We start from the raw sequence: 16,873 nt of genomic DNA, 5'->3' as shown, positions 1-16,873 counted from the left end.
AGCTTCCTATTGTTGCCTCAAATTTCTGATATATCAAATTCTCCTAATACGTATTCTCTTTTTGTTATGTGGGTCACTGAGATTTTATCCATCTTCTACTCTGATTGCACTGCTATATTTCAGGCCATTAGGAAAACTTTACTCTTAATGACAAAGGAAACATGCCAGTCATATAAGATTGTGAATAGATGGAAATCTGAAAAGAAACTCTTTATCTTCCCTATAGTAATTCATATTTGACTGCTGGCTAAGCACTCTGATTGTTGTCCTGTAGGCATTAAACACACAAAATATTGTCCCCGTTCATCTGTCTTCTGATTTCCATCTCATAACACAATTTTTCTTTAGCCGGTGATTGGCACCAAATGAAGATACAGAGTAAATAAAATGCTTCCAGTGGCATCGAGACTGTTTTCAGACCTGAAACTCTATGTGCCTAACATCTTTAAGTCAACTCCCTAGAGTATTTTCTTTCCAGGGTAGTTTGCCATTTAATTTCATCTCTCACTCAGCAATGTCTGCATCAGGTCGTAGCTGCGTCTACAGCTATCAGATAGATACCTGGCATGAAATCTTCGTTTCAGATCCCAGATGACTCTATATTTATATTTGGGTTGGTGAGAGTTCTTGGTCTTTTTTTTTTTCATCCATTATGAAAATTCATTATTGTATTTACAGCTTTTCAAATGCATTATTAAAGGCTCATGACAGCCCATAACAGTGGTGCTTTCTGAATTCCCTGGGTCATGGTACACCTTAGTACAGTACAGACAGCATTAGTTTTACACATAATTGGTATTGATCAGGACCATTAAAGCACAGGATCTTCCAGAAGACTATGAAGCCAAACCATAATCAGCCACTGCATTAGCAGTCACCTAACTCTAGTGCTCGTCTGAGTCCCGAGGAGCTGTTGGTCTGATCCCTGAATCCTAAATTTAGCCCAAAGTCAAATATCCTGGAAAATCGATACAATGTGCTGTGTTGTATGGGCTACTGGGCCCTCCTGTCGACCGCACATACTCCAGAAGCGACACAGTTTGCCATATTGATGAAGGCAGGCGGGCGGTTCCAAAGGAATAAAAATGACCTTGACGATCTATTTCTACTGACTTTGGTTTCCTGAAATTTCAAGTGCTATTTGGAGGGTGCTTCAGTGCGCCTGCCCATCTCTTTTTTTTTTTTAACGGTATTTGTTAAGCACTTACTCTGTACAAGGCACTGTTCTAAGCACTGGGGTAGGAGAAGCAGCATAGCCCAGTGGCAAGAGCACGGGCTTGGGAGTCAGAGGTTGTGGGTTCCAATCCTGGCTCCGCCATTTGTCTGTTGTGGGATCTTGGGCAAGCCACTTAGCTTCTCTATGCCTCAGTTCCCTCATCTGTCAAATGGGAATTCAGACTGTGAGCCCCACATGGGGCAAACTGATTACTTTGGATCTACTTCAGTGCTTGGCACATAGTAAGCGCTTAACAAGTACCATCATTATTTTAAGCTAATCAGGTTGGACACAGTCCATGTTCCTCATGGGGCTCAGTCTTAATCCCCATTTTACAGATGAGCTAACTGAGGCACAGAGAAGTGAATTCTCTTCTCCAAGGTCCCACAACAGATAAGTGGAGGAGCTGGGTCTAGAACCCAGGTCCTTCTGACTCTCAGGCCCATGCTTTTTCCACTAGGCCAAGCTGATTCTCACTTACAATGCATGCCCCATGTGGGACCGGATTATCTTGTATCTATCCCGGTGCTTATTACAGTACTTAGAACACAGCAAATGCTCAAAAAATATGATTGATTGATCTAATTACAGTTATCGTTATTATGATATGAACTATTTCCATTCACGATATAGCATTCTATTGCACACAGATCTGCTTAAACCATGTCTAGTGGAAGATCGCGAAGCATAGAAATCATATTAATCTTAACACCTCTTACTAAATCCAAAGAATAGATGAGAGAATAGAAGTGAGGCTGAATTGAATGACCGTAAACCTGAGATCGGGATGGGTAAGCAGAGAACGTACCTCAAGTATCCACACTTCCCACAGGCTTATCCTCCCTAGAATAGTATAAGAATCAGCAGGCAGATCCAGGAAAATCCCTGCACTAGAAGAGTAATAAATAATAATCATATTACATTTGTTAAGCATCTACTATGTGCTATGCACTGCACTAAACTCTGGGGTAGATACAGGGATTGCATCAGATACAGTCCCTGTTCCCCACAGGATTCACAGTCTAAGTCTGAATGAGAACAGGTACTGAATCTCCACTTTACAGATGAGGAAAGTGAGGCACAGAGAAGTTAAGTGACTTGGCCAAGGTTAACCAGGAGCTCAACAGCATAGCTGGGATCCATCAATCACTAAATCAATTGTGTGTATTGAGCGCATACTATGTGCAGAGCACTGTACTAAGCACTTGGGAGAGTACAGTACAACAGAATTAGCAGGCACGTTCTTGACCCATAGCAAGCTTACAGTCTAGAGGGATAAGAAGACAGGGGAAGTCAGGGGAGCTGGTTTAGAGATACATCACTGCTATTGGCCTGCTGGGTTCATTCCTTCCTTCATTGATTCAATTATATTTATAGAGTGCTTACTGTGTGCAAAGGACTTTACTAAGCACTTGGGAGAGTTCAGTACAACAAGAAATGGACATATTCCCTGCCCACAAGGAGCTCAGGGTCTAGAGGGGGAGATGGATGATGTTGGATGATTTGGGGCAAATCCCTTAACCTCCCTGTGTCTCAGTTTCCCTATCTGGAAAAAATAACTAATCAAATATTCCACTTCTCCCAACTGCAGAGGAACAGTATGAGGAAAAAACTGCATTTTGAGGAAGACAGGTGCTACAGCAATTTAAGGAAATGTGTTCCTATCGATGTCCACCCCAATGGAAAACTAAGGTTTTCTACATTTTCTTCCCATCCATTTATATTCATGCCTGTCTACGTGGCTAGAAAAGCTGCCTATGATAGGTTATTGCACCTCAGTCACTATGGAGGAAATGTTCACATTCAAAGGACTCAAATTAATTGTTTTGGGCCTGCACAGCTGGGCTTTCTCCAGAAATAAGATATTACAGGTCAGGTACATTCTATCAAGTCAGTAGCGAGAGACCTGGCTTTGGTGGTCAGAGTATTTGAATTCTTGGTGCTGTCTCTGAATTGCTATATGGCTTAGGAATGTCACAAACTCACTCTGCCTCAATTTTGCCATCTGTAAAACCCAGGATAACATTTCCTATCCTCTGCCTTTCTTAACTCACAGGAGAATGATAGGATGATAATTCCAAAGTACAATCAGTGCCACTGAAGATAACTGAAGAGAACCTAATCTACCAAAAGACAGTAAGCATATATCTAAATATAGGGGTAATTGTTAAGTGCATAGTGAGTGCCCAGCACTGTTCTAAGCCTTGGGGCAGATGCAAAATAATCAGATTGGATACAGGCCCTGCCCCACATAGTGCTCACAGTCTTAATCCCCTTTTACAGATGAGGGAACTGAGGCACAGAGAAGTTAAGTGACTTGACCATGGTCACTCAGCAGAAGAGTGGCAGATCCTTCTGGGTCCCACGTCCACACTCTAGCCTCTAGGCCATTTATCTATCAAAGCCATGGGATTCGGTAAGGCATAGTTTAGCTAACCAAATTTAAACTAAATTCAGAGAGGTTTATTTGGGGGGAATGATACAAAAGAAGGGAATTAAGAAAACACACCTTTCCAGCAAGTGTTTTAAAAGCAGTGTGACAGATTCTGCCACAATCATATCATCTCTGACCATGAAATTGGTAATAAAACTGACAAAGAGGATGAAGAAACAGGAGGGGGCAAAAAAACTGTGGAGGAAAATCATTTTGAAGGATCGCCAAAGTCTTGCTTGAATTGTGGCTTGCCCTTTTCTCCCAAGTGCAATAATACAGGGTTCTGCACACAGTATGTGCTCAATGAATACCACTGATTGAGTGAGTGACGGCCTGAGTGTGCTCTGAACCTGGCTGCTGTGGAAGCTAGGAGCTGACTGAATTCCTGCTGACTCCTGCTGTTGACTAATTTCCTCTGACCAGTTCCTTGCTGAAGCTTTGGGGAATGGCGTTTGAGAACCCAGATTATCCCAGCACCAGCACTGCCTGTTGGTGCTTACATGGCTGGAGAGGAATAACGGAGTCAGGGGTGGAAGAGTCAATGGGGAGGATCTTGTAAGGGGCAAAACAGGAATATAAGGCAGAGCAGAAGTGAGAACACAGAAAGCTAATTCCCAAATCTCATCTCCCACAACCATTTTAAATACTCTACTTGAATACTTCTTTATCATTTTTTAAAATTTTGCCAAATATGAGGCTCAAGAACATGAACCCCTATTTCTCACTGATTCAGTGTTTCAGAAGAAGTGATTTTGTGAGGTATAGCATTTTCCAAGAACACAGCTAGTGGGTCATGGGGAGTTTTTAACTCCAAAGCTCTTTTATATAAAGCCAATGCATATTGTCAAGGTATTATTATCATTATTACTGCTAATTTTTACAAGGAAAAGTGTGATATCTGCATATAAGTGACCGAGTTCTGGCTTCAGAGGCAGAGCTTTTTCCCCCCAAGAACAATTATATCTTTGAATTATTTTTGAATGATTTCTTTCTTTAGACTCGCTTGTTGGGAAATCCAGGGCTTTTAAGAAAGCATACCCAGGAGTCAAACTCAAGATGATTATCAAATCATTCAATTATTGAGGGGACCCTATGACTTATAGGCAAACAAAAAAATGAAAGCCCTTTCAGTTTATAAAATAGTCCATGAATAGGGTTAAATACTTCATGGTTGCTAGGAAGAGGGAAGACAAATGTTCTTTGTAATATTTATAGAATCCCATCAGGTACTCATCCGTCCTAACATTGTTGCCCAAATTCAATGCCTTGCTTGTATCCATCATTTTTCATGTGATTAAAAGGATCTAAATTTTCTGCCTTGTCTTGAAAAGGAGTTTGAACTTTGGAAGTTTGAAGAGTTCATCTAGTATACTCTCTGGGTTACCGCAGGGAGTTCACCCTGGTATTTTATTCCTATTGAAGTAAAAAAAAAAGATAAAACCTGCCAAAGGGATGATAGAAGTGAGAGCTTGGTCTAACCTTGAGAATGAGGAAATCCATGCATGGAGATGGAGATGAAATTTGGCTCTGCAGGATTGAGGGATAGATTGTAAGTAGGGCAGTGTTTTCTTAAAGCTATAAAATTCAGTTAAATCCATAAGTGTCAAGTCTACACTGTCACTGGAAGACTGGCTGCTCTCTTTTGCAATAAGACTATATAGATGAAGCTTTGGATTCAGATGAGTGAATGGGGATGGGGCTGTGGAAAGAAAAGGAGAGTGGTCCTTATGATCAGTCTTACTGGAAGAGCATAGAACTAACTGTTAAAATACGACTAAAAGCAGAAAACACATTCCTAACACTACTCTACTCAATGGCCCATTCCTCATGACCTCTTACTGTCTATTGGAGCAACTCAACTGGATAATTGTGCTGTCCTCCATTTCCCTTGGGTATTGCTGTGACAACACGAACAAATCACTCATATGAACGTCCAAAATAGCCTCTAGCCTCGACTATCAGGATATTTCAGATGAAAGGGTTAGCTTGTCTCAAAATATCTGGCTATCTGAGGCACAACGATCTGGATACTTACACTTCAGTAGACAATGAACTGGAATCCTATGAGCAATTTTCCTTTTACTTTAAATACTGTACCAGTGAATAGATCAGAAGCCATTCTGGCCGCATAGAAGGGACTCCTCTGGAAAAAAGCTCTCTTCCCAGGGTGAGAGCACATATTATAACCCCCCCAAAAAATGAAACACAACCTCGCAAAGAAACCCCAAAGTCACATACCCCTACCATTAATTATCTTTGAGGAACTTTGTTCAATTGTAAACATAATGTCCCTTCAAGTCAGAGTTCTCGGGACTTGCATGTTGTTTGGGAGCATTTTATTTTATAATAAACAATGCATACTTGGCTAAACCCAGCTGAGTACCAGACACTTGATTAAGCCTATCCCTGAGGCCTCAGGGACCTAACTATCCTAATCACCTCAAAAGAACCATAAACAGTATCCATCATCATCATCATCATCATCATCATCTTCACTTCGATCGCACATTCTGGCCTTATTCTTATTAGATCGCTTATCATTTTCATTTTCATCGGGTGATCCTGGAGGATGCAAGCCGGCAGAGAGAATTCAAAGGGTTAAAGAAACAGTCAAATGTTTACCTCTTTTTACTTTCAAGAGTACTGTGATCCCACTTCTCCTGAATGTATTTGCTCTTTGCATTGTAAGAGAAAACAGCTGCAGATTGCAATGGAATCATCAAAAAAGACAGAATCAGGTGTAGTGGTAAAATGAGTTCTATAATGAGAGAACCTCCTCTCATTTGGGGATTTTTGTCTAAGAAAAACAAACTGAAAATGTGTTTCGACTCTCAGCCTGATATAACCTTTCTGGTCAGATGAAAAAAAAAGTTTCTTTAAATCATGCAGAACCTAATCCTTGTCGGTCCTAATGCCTTCAGAACTTTATTTTTTTTTTTGCAGCTTTAGAAAAATAGATAATTACTTCAGTTAATTTCAGCAAAACAGTTCAAACTCATCAGGGCTGAACAAGTATAATTTACTGCTCCTTCTGACTTATTGTTTTGACTAGATCTAGATTGATGATTAAAGTGGTAAACAGTAACATTTTTATAAAATGGCTGACTCTGCCAATGGCAACAGAATAAGAAACCTGCCGAAATAGCTGTGCTGTTATTGTGATTGTGCTCGAGGCTGTCAACAAAGAATATAAGTATTTGACAAGGTGTTATCTAATTGTGTTTTTAAAAGCCACGATACATACATCTTTTAATGTGTCACTTTAAGCAGCACGAGAATTTCTTTTATTAAAAAGTACAAAGGAAAAATGAATGCCTTGCATTTTCTTGTTTTTTTTTCCACAAGCTCTGCCCTTTTGCCGTCATTCGGTGGAATATATTTGCTCTTTAGTCAAATTGGCTTTTATTTAAATGGTTGCCCAAAATAGCTCAGCAACATTAGGTGTATAAGAAGAAAGAACAGTGTGTCCCACAGACAATTTTTGCTTCAGTCCAGGTGGGAATTAACTGAATGCAACAGAAGGCTAAGAATAAAATCCTTCTGACACTTGGAGATAGTGAACACTGTGGCTGGTGGGTCGGTGACACAGAGTCGCACTCTTCCCCTCACCCCACAGAAGGAGCACTGTGTGAAAAACCCTAAGAGCAGTGTCCCGGGTGGCAGATCTGATCCTCCTGCCCCACATAACCAGGGAGGGTATTATTAAATGCCTGGCAAAGGCTCAAGGGGGGGTGGGGGGTGGGGGTGGTAGGAGGAGACCCAGGAAACAGACTTCCCGATTCATCGGGCAGTGTTTCCAAAACCACCATCGCTTCAAGACAGAGACAGGGAGGTGGGCCAGTCATCCCCTACAGATCCTAGTTATTACAGGACTCAATATTAGGGATAGGAGGAAAAGAGAGGAAAGAAGAGACACAGGGGGAAAGAAAGAAATCAGGCCTGCCAGAAAAGGAAGCTACAGGAAGTGGGAAGCTGTCTCCCTTTCCCTTTTCCCCCTGAAATCTCAGTTGGGCATCAGGCTGATGAGGGACTAATGATCTGGTCAAAGCAGTTATTTAATCCATCACAGTCAGTGGCATGCAGTGAGTCAAGCAATTTGTTACCATTTATGCAAAAAAGGCAGCTCAGTCAGTAAAGGAAGTTTGATTGGAAATCAAGCAGGAAGGATGCGTAGCCAGCCAGGGCAGCTAAGGGTGTTTTCTCACTTCGAAGAGGCACAAATGAAGATATCGATGTTCAGGAGTGGGAGTTCATCTTGGTGATAACAAGGGACCACCTGAAGCTACAGACCGGCCTGAGGCGGTCGGAGTGTGCGCCGGAAACGGATCCCAGCGTTCCTATCCCGAGCCGTGGCAATGCGTGGGTTATGGAGGTTGAATTCAAACAGCTCTCCTGCAGTCTCACCCCAGTAACCTTGCAGATGTGAGCTAGCCAGTGAGGGAACCAAAATATGCTTCACTGCTACTGAAGGCACAAGCCGTGGTTGGAAATGCAGGGGCAGATGTTCAGAGGTCAGGTCAAACTGCAGGAGGGACACACTGGGTCAAGTCAGGGAAGGGAAGATTTAACGTGATCAATTCACTAAGCACTAGTCAATCCTGAATGACTCCCGATTGCCCTTCTACAGAAATTTAAGCAGACTTCTGGAACCTCAAATGGAACACCGGGGTTTTGATTCATAACAGTCCCCTTGGAAAGATGCTCCATGTTATTCAGACACATAACACTGGGATAGCATATGTCCCATTTGAGATTGTATAAATGCCTGAACAGGATAGAATGAAGGTAAGATCTGGATTAGAACAAATGAAATATACATCTCTGGGTAGAACTGATACAACCAAATTCTACTTTTATTGTTGGTGGTGCACCTCTCAGCCAAAAAGACTCTATCCTAAATTCAGCATTTTCCAGTTGGCATAGGTTCTCAAACTTGGACTGGTTCTGCTTTTAGAGAAGACTGGGGCCCCTCCGCAATGCAAAGGATCCTTGGGAAAGGTACTAAGCCAGTGGTATTTCCAAGAGTCGAGATGGGGTTGGGCAAGGCAAAGAGAGAAGATCTTTTACTCCAGGGGTCAAGAAAGCCTACGACTGGGAGAGAAACAAACAAACAAAAATGATAAAAAAGTTTTTTCCAGGGCATAAAAGGGCATGTTAGAATCAACAAGAGTCACAACATTCCTAAAGAAGATTTGATTTTGCTGAATGATACAGAACCTGAGAAGCTATGAGAGTTTTTAGGCAAAGGATTCATTTCAGAAAATGAAAATCTCAAGGAAACCTTCCTAAAATGACTACATTCGCTTCCAGAATTTGGCTTCCAGAGTTGGGAAGTGTCCCAACCACAATAAAAGAAATCCCTTGCCCAGGGCCACATGGTGATTTCTGTAGGGGCTTTTCCAAACTTGCTTCTGTCTGAAAGAGGAGCTATAAAGCACACGAGACGACAGATGGTTTCTCAGATGGGATTCATGATCATCCTTCTAATGTCCCTTCCACGGGATCAGTCTCTAAACTAGTTTCTCAGTTATGGTGGGGTATGTCCTCAAACTATCAGATCTGGAAAGTCTTAATTAAAGAGGGCAGGGCCTCAGTGAATAAAGGCTTCTGACCTAGAACTGGCTCTGGAACTGAGCCCCAGAAAAGTAAAGAGGCACCAAAAAAAAACAAACAAAAAAACTCAGAAGTCAAAGCAAGTATAAATGAGTAGGTTAAAAGTTTTAAGAGCAGGGAGAGAAGGAGAGAGGGAAAGAGACAATAGTCCAGTAAGTTTGAATACGACTATTGGTGGTTTAAGTTTTTACACAATATTTCTCCTCTGATCATCCATGTAGTACTTATACTTGATAACATTTTCATAAAAAAGATTCTTATACCAATTAATCAATCAATGGTATTTATTGAGCACTTACTTTGTGTAGAACACTGTACTAAGTGCCTGGGAGAGTACAATATAACAGATTTGGCAGACATATTGCCTTCCCACAATGAGTTTACAGTCTAGAGACAAGTTGATGAAGTTAATGCTTCAGAAAGATGGAGACGAATAGTGAACTTGGGGACACCCGTTAAATGGTATAAAATATGAAAACCTTCAACCAATAATTAAAACAGTTGAGATTTTCAACATATTTATTTCACACTTTCTTTAATATACTAAATATTCATGTAACACGTAGCTGAAAAATGTGTTATACCTTGCAATGACTTAAAAAAAATTTGCTAAACAGTAGCACAGTGGATATGTCCAAGACAAGATCATTTATCACCCTCTATAACCATGAACTTGTTTCCAACTGGAAAAATAAGTTGATTTAATCTTTTGTGTGTTTTTTTTTTAATGCAAAAGATATTTGTGATTATGAGACATTTGCTTTTCATTTCCACAGCCAGTTAGGACCCACAAACATGAAAATCCATTATGGAATGGTATATAAAGTGTGACCGATTCTTGTTCAGTCAATTAGCGAGCAAAGTCTGAATACGATGTTTATCTGATAATCTGCATCTTTCTTACAGACAGAAGTAAAGAAGGTATTAACACAAGATTCGGTTTAGTTCTTTGCAATCCCCTGATTCACTGAACTACACTTAGCACAGATATTCTATGACCAGAGAATTCCAGAATGTTTCCTCTCAAGCCAAATATTAGTTCAGGAAAAAAAAAATCTAAAAGCTAAGAAGAAGCAGTGGCAATTTAGGAATTGTCTTGTCCACAGAACAATGTACAGAACTGTGCCATTCCTTTTTAAAACACCATCCCTCAAACTCTTTCCTGTCCCCCCCTTTGTTTCTTACCAGGCACCTTTACTTAAGAGGAACAGATTATTTCTCCCCAAAATGGATGCTATTTTTGTTTTACAAGAATTGCTGCACACTGACTTGTATATGGAAATTATTCCACACATCTGTATTCTGATTATGATATTTAGTGCAAGGGTCATGAATAATAAAATTGCTAAATATGCTTATTGCCATCTATAAATAAAGGTTATCACACTAGAGAAGGTTTTGTTTTTGGAGTGGCAGAACAAGGCGGGTTAGTTGCAAGACAATAGAGCTTTAATTTTAATATGAAAATAAATACTTAAATTTATAAATATTCAAATGATTGCCAAGGCACCAGAAAATGGCATGAATACCTGCCTAGAAAAGAGCATTACTACCTCATGGAATGAGTTAAGGAAGTTGACAGTTTTGGGAGAACATACTCCTTTTATTAATGCCACTGTCCTATTTCCAAAGAGTTGTTGCATGGGAGAGAAAGAACCATTTCTTACTTATATTAATGAAATTACAGTTTATGGTTTAAAGTAAAATGTTACCTGTCGTTTCTATTTACAGCCCTTCACAATGCTCCATCAAAGCAGCCTGTCACTCAAGTCAAGTTACTCTACACACACTCGAGAATGCTGGTGAAAGCCGGGCGGGGAGGAAAATAAGATAAATTGGGGAAATATCTGCTTGGAACATTCTCATTGGGGGACGGCTGTGGTATTGTCCCACTCTAACAGGGTTCAAGTAGCTACCTCAGCCTTTAAGGAAAGAATGGACTGTATATTCTTCTTGGGATTCCATCAATCAATCGTACTTATTAAGTGCTTTTTGTGTGCAGAGCACTGTACTGAGTACTTGGGAGAGTACAATGTAACAAAGCTGGTGGACAGGTTCCCTGGCCTTATGTTCACTTAAACTCATCCACCTGCATGGGATCACATTTTCTTATTAATGCAAAGGAACACCTGGGTTGAGGTATGAATTCTGGGACGTGGGGTTTCCATGGATAGAAGCCCTGATCGGGTGGGAGCCATTAGGCCATGGCTGCCTCTGGTGGTTAGCCAGAATGAGAAGTGCCCTCAACCCAAATACAGAACAATATATGGCCCAAAAGAACTTTTGCTGTGGCCCAAGATTCCTCCAAGTGGAGGACCAGTCCCCGTACCTATGCTTGGTCCTACCGGGGACAGGTTGAGCTCCTTTGGTAGCCCGATCCACTTGGAAAAGTAAAAGTTTCTGACCTGAGTCCTGAGTCCAGAGATGGTGGAAAAGCCCCTGTCTTGACCCCAGAGCCCAGCAGTGATAGGCAAATCCAAAATGGAGTCGCCACTTGCAACTTCACTTCCGGTTCCCCCGGACATCTAGCTCCCAGGAAAGGGTGAGGTCCATTCCCTGCTTGAAAAAACTTCGGGAGGATAATAACCAACATCTCCCTGGCATTTTCAAGAATCCTGCCTAAGTGAGACTAATTATCCTAAGTGGACATTAGACTTTACTGATCAAGAAACCTAGGAACCCACTCTAATGTTTTGGCTTCAAAACCCTGATAACTGCTTCATACCTTAACTTTTACTCTTTCCCCACAGGGTTAGTATTTGGATATTAAAAACTGTCTACCTTACTGCTTGGCAAACACTTTCGAAGTTGCAGGAACTCCACTGGATAAACAGAAATGGTAATTCATTGGTGTCTTTGCTTAGGAAGGAATCCACTAGCTGGATCCCTCCTGGCCTCAACAGCATTTGGATACTTTCCAGATGCCAAACTCATCCTGACCTCCTGCTTTTAAGAAAGATGGGGAGAAACTGGGGCAAAAGACCCAAGAGAAGAGTGACAAAACCGGTTAAAGGAATGGAAAATAGTTCATCAGTCAGTCAATTGATGGTATTCATTGAGTGCTTACGATGTGCAAAGTAATAATAATAATAATGTTGGTATTTGTCAAGCGCTTATTATGTGCAGAGCACTGTTCTAAGCTCTGGGTAGATACAGGGTAATCAGGTTGTCCCACGTGAGGCTCCCAGTTAATCCCCATTTTACAGATGAGGTAACTGAGGCACAGAGAAGTTAAGTGACTTGCCCACAGTCACACAGCTGACAAGTGGCAGAGCCGGGAGTTGAACCCATGACCTCTGACTCCGAAGCCCTGGCTCTTTCCACTGAGCCACGCTGCTTCCCGTATCATACCATACTAAGCGCTTGGGAGAGTACAATGCAACAGAATCAGTGGATATGTTTCCTGTCATTTTGAGCTTACAGTCTAGGTAACAAGAAAGAAGTCTTAAGGAATTGCAAATATTTAGCCTGGAAAAAAGAGAGCTAACAGTGCCTTAAATACAACAGGATATGAAGGATTTCTCTGCAAGGAGGATGACATTTTTTTTTTCCAGTTCCACAGAGGACTATATCTTAGAAAACATAGCTTACTGTCTACCTCTCTCATTAGATTGTAAGCTCCTTATGAGCATGACTGGGTCTTGTGTCTTGAAAGCACAGTTTCAAGTGCTTAATATAACCACCACCTCCCTTGGTAACTGTTACTTATTTTTTTATTTTTATGGCATTTGTTAAGTGCTTACTAGGTACCAGGCACTGCATTAAACACTGGGGTAGATACAACCTAATCAGGTTGGACACCGTCCATTTCCCATATGAGGCTCACAGTTTTAATCCCCATTTCACAGATGAGGTAATCGAGACATAGAGAAGTGAAGTGAATTGCCCAAGGTCACCCTGCAGGCAAGTGGCAGAGTCCGGATTAGAATCCAGGTACTTCTGACTCCCAGACTCGTGCTCTCTCTGCTAGGCCATGCTGCTTTTCTGCCAGAAGAATAGCTTATTCATTTAGCATCTAGGTCTTCCGATATTTAGGTCTCCTCCACGAAAGAGCATTGGAACTGATGCCTGGGTAGTGTGGTAGCTTTGAAGGAGCAGCGTGGTCTAGTAAGCTCATCCAGGGCAGGGATAGCTTTCAGCAACTCTATTACAGTTATCTACACACGCTAAGAACTCGATAAATACCACTGATTGAGAACTTTGAAACAGCATGGGCGTAGGAGTCAGGAACCTGGATTTTAATCCTGGCTCTGTCACTTTTTTTTTTTTTTGGCATTTGTTAAGTACTTACTATGTGTCAAGAGCTGTTCTAAGCACTGGGATAGATACATTTCAATCACAATGAACATAGTACCTGTCCCACATGGGACTCAGTCTAAATAGGAGGGAGGACAGTACTGAATCACTATTTTACAGATGAGAAAACTGAGGCACAGAGAGGCAAAGTGGCTGGCCCGAGGTCACACGGCAGACACTTGGCGGGGCGGGGATTAAAACTCAAGACCTTTTAACTCCCAGTATCGCAGCTCTTTCCACTAGGCCAAGTTGCCACTTAGGTGCTGGGTATCCTTGGGTATATTACTTAACGTTTCTATACCTCAGTTGGGGAGGTCATCCTTGATTTTGAAATCCCTGGAATTCAGCTCAGAGCCCATCTCCTAGAATGAAGACATTCTCCAGAGAGGCAGGGCTTTGAAAGGAGAGGGTCAGTTTGAAGTGTGGTCCAGTCAAAGAGCAGCCGGCCCACCTTAAACGATTCGACTGGAAACCCAGAAGGCGCCTCTCCAGAGCCACTAGGACAGCTGCTGGTGGAGCTCACCATGAAGCCATATGTTATTACAGGAGAATAGCTTGTTCAGTTAGCATCTGGGTCCTCTGATATTTAGCTGTGCTCCGTGAGAGGAGGCTGAGCCTGCTGCCTGCGTGATACAGTAAAAGAGTAAGGGAAAAACATGGGATGTAATAAGCTCATTAATTGAATTAAAGAAAAAAAACAAACCCAGAGAGTTCCACAAGGATGCTCCACTTTAACCCTCTGAATCTCCTATTCAAAGCCCCGATTTAGTAAGCGTGCATTTTAAGCAGCCCAACGAGGTGAATCCAGCAAAATAAAATGAAGCAAACAGAAGAATGTCGTTTGAAAGAGTGGCATGACTCTTTTACAGGACAGAGAAGCACCTTTATCTTCCGTTCCTGTCGCTTAAAGATATTCTCCTCTAGAATCTTTCATAAAAAACGTCCTTGTAGACCCACCGGTTAATTTGTACAGTAAGTGCTCTCAGTGTGTTATAATGCTCAAGATCAATAGCTCAATTGACAATAAAGAATGTGAACTGCCGTTGGGTGGCTGTACGATGGGGCCTGATGTGTGATGTGCTTCTGGGATAATATCAAGATACTCTTACCCCTATTCACTCTTACCCCCACTCAAACTGAGTGGTGGCAATTCAGGCTGAGCAGGAATCCGATACTAGTTAGCTACCTGGGGGACCAACCACCCCTGGAGATTCCCAATGGGCGGGCATCAATTTGTTCTCCATAATTAAAACGTTTGGAGCATCGGAGGGACTAATGCCAACTGATCTTGATTTAGTTGGAAAAGTGCATTGTATCATTTACTGTTAACTATTAAAGTCATTTAAACCCTTTTGACACTAGATCTAACATGGTTCTGCTTTGAGGGTTTGATATGTCTTGTAATCCATAGATTATTGAAGTTCATTTCTCTGCTGAGATCCCCACTATCAGGAAAAAAATGTACGCATACTCAAAAATATGTTTCTTAAACAGAGAAGGATTTTAATTGGATTTACACATATGCCTCATTCCAGAAAATCGGCATCAGCCAAAATAGCTGGTTAAGGAACTATAAGGATAAAATTCCTTAACTGCCCAGGACTTCCACTGTTTTTTTCTCACAGTTCCCTTGGATGAAAGACTCCAAGGTGTTGGTGGGTGAAGGTGAAGATTTCTTTTCTCTGAATTTGTACTTCACTCACTCATAGTACCTGTTTTTCTTTTAGAAAGGTCCCTTGCAGGATAAGATAAAGTAGGCAATAACAATATGTTGATTTATATCATTGTGAATCACTTTTTCCATGCTTCAAATTAATTTTAATTGAATTTCATCCTCTTGACTTTCATTTACTTTTAAATGAGTTTTAGTTGTCGCACTAGAATCCAGCTGACTTCAGGAGTTGACAAGTTTAGTGTTTTGATCATAGATTATTATATAATGTTGACAAATGTGTCTTGGACTCCAATACTGCATATTAAATACCTCACAATATGCATGGTATTTTCAGTCCATGCAATATTTTACAGGTAGGAGAAAAGCATGTTAACTGTGTTAAAAATGTAATTAATTTCCAGAAGGTACAATTGCCTCAAGAGATGACTGCAAGTAATTTACCCGTTTATGACCATCATCTAGAAGCTCTCTGGGCAGGAGAATGTTCTTAAATGATGTTCACTCTCAGAACCTATAAAAGGTTGTTTTAAAAAATGGCACTTCCTATGCATGGTGTTCAAATGCGTTTTTTCTGTTTTGCTCCCTACATTTGAGAGCCAGTTCCCTCAACTTTAGGATTCTTCTAGAATAGCTTCTGAGGTCACAAAGGAATGCATTGGGAAAGACAACTCTTCCTCGAGTTCACCATCTGTCAGTCCTTCGCCAAAAAATGACAGAACTTAATTTACAACAGTTGGAGACGATGCTAACTCAAAAGATCTGTTTTTCCTTTTTTCGTGTGGTGAAAAGTGTAAAAGTCTAATGAACTCATAAGCCAGTAGAGAGGTACCCAGGTCAGCTATCACCTTCGATTTATTCCAGTCTTTATAACTTTAGTAAATTGTTCTCTTCAAATCAGGCCTCTAAGGCCCTGACAGAATGTACAACACCTTAACCAGAAGCTTGCTTTCACTAGATCCCCCTATCCTGTCAATACTGGGGGATTTGAGAGTGCAAATAACACCAAAGTTAAGAGGAATTATCTGAGGGAATCCCACCAGCAGCAGTTTGAAAATCATAAATTACTTATTCTGGTTGTTAAAGCTATGCTGATTTGTCAAGGAAAACACAAATTCTCTTACTGCACCTATCACCCTGCCTTCCATAGTGAGAACTGTCAGCACTCTGGTTTCTACTCAGAATTTTATTTTTTACTTTCAGACTGGTGGGGGCCCAATCAGGTCGACTTGAAATTAATCTGTTTTTTTTTTTTAAAAAAAACTGCTTTTATAAATATACTCTATTTTGTGAGGTGGCATTGGGGTCAATCAAAGGTATTTACTGAGCATTTACTTTGTGCAGAGCAGTGTAGTAAATACTTGGGAAAGTACAATATTATATACTTGGTAGATGAGAACCCTGCCCACATGGAGTTTACAGTTTACAGGAGGAGAAAGACATTGAAATAGATTAAGGATAGGAGAAATAGTAGAATATGAAGATATTAACATAAATACTAAGTGGCTGGGTGAGTACCGAAATCCTTAAGGATTGAGTTGGTACACTCACAATCTGAGCATTGAAATGAGATACACAGATTTCCATCACCCCAGAGGAAAAAAGCAAAAGTTTCCATTGGAGAGACACTTCTTTTCCTCCT

Source organism: Ornithorhynchus anatinus, chromosome 11 (assembly GCF_004115215.2).
Source record: "Ornithorhynchus anatinus isolate Pmale09 chromosome 11, mOrnAna1.pri.v4, whole genome shotgun sequence".
Classification (NCBI taxonomy): Eukaryota; Metazoa; Chordata; class Mammalia; order Monotremata; family Ornithorhynchidae; genus Ornithorhynchus; species Ornithorhynchus anatinus.
The sequence above is the reverse complement of the archived record's forward strand: the minus strand, read 5'-3'. Positions refer to the sequence as shown.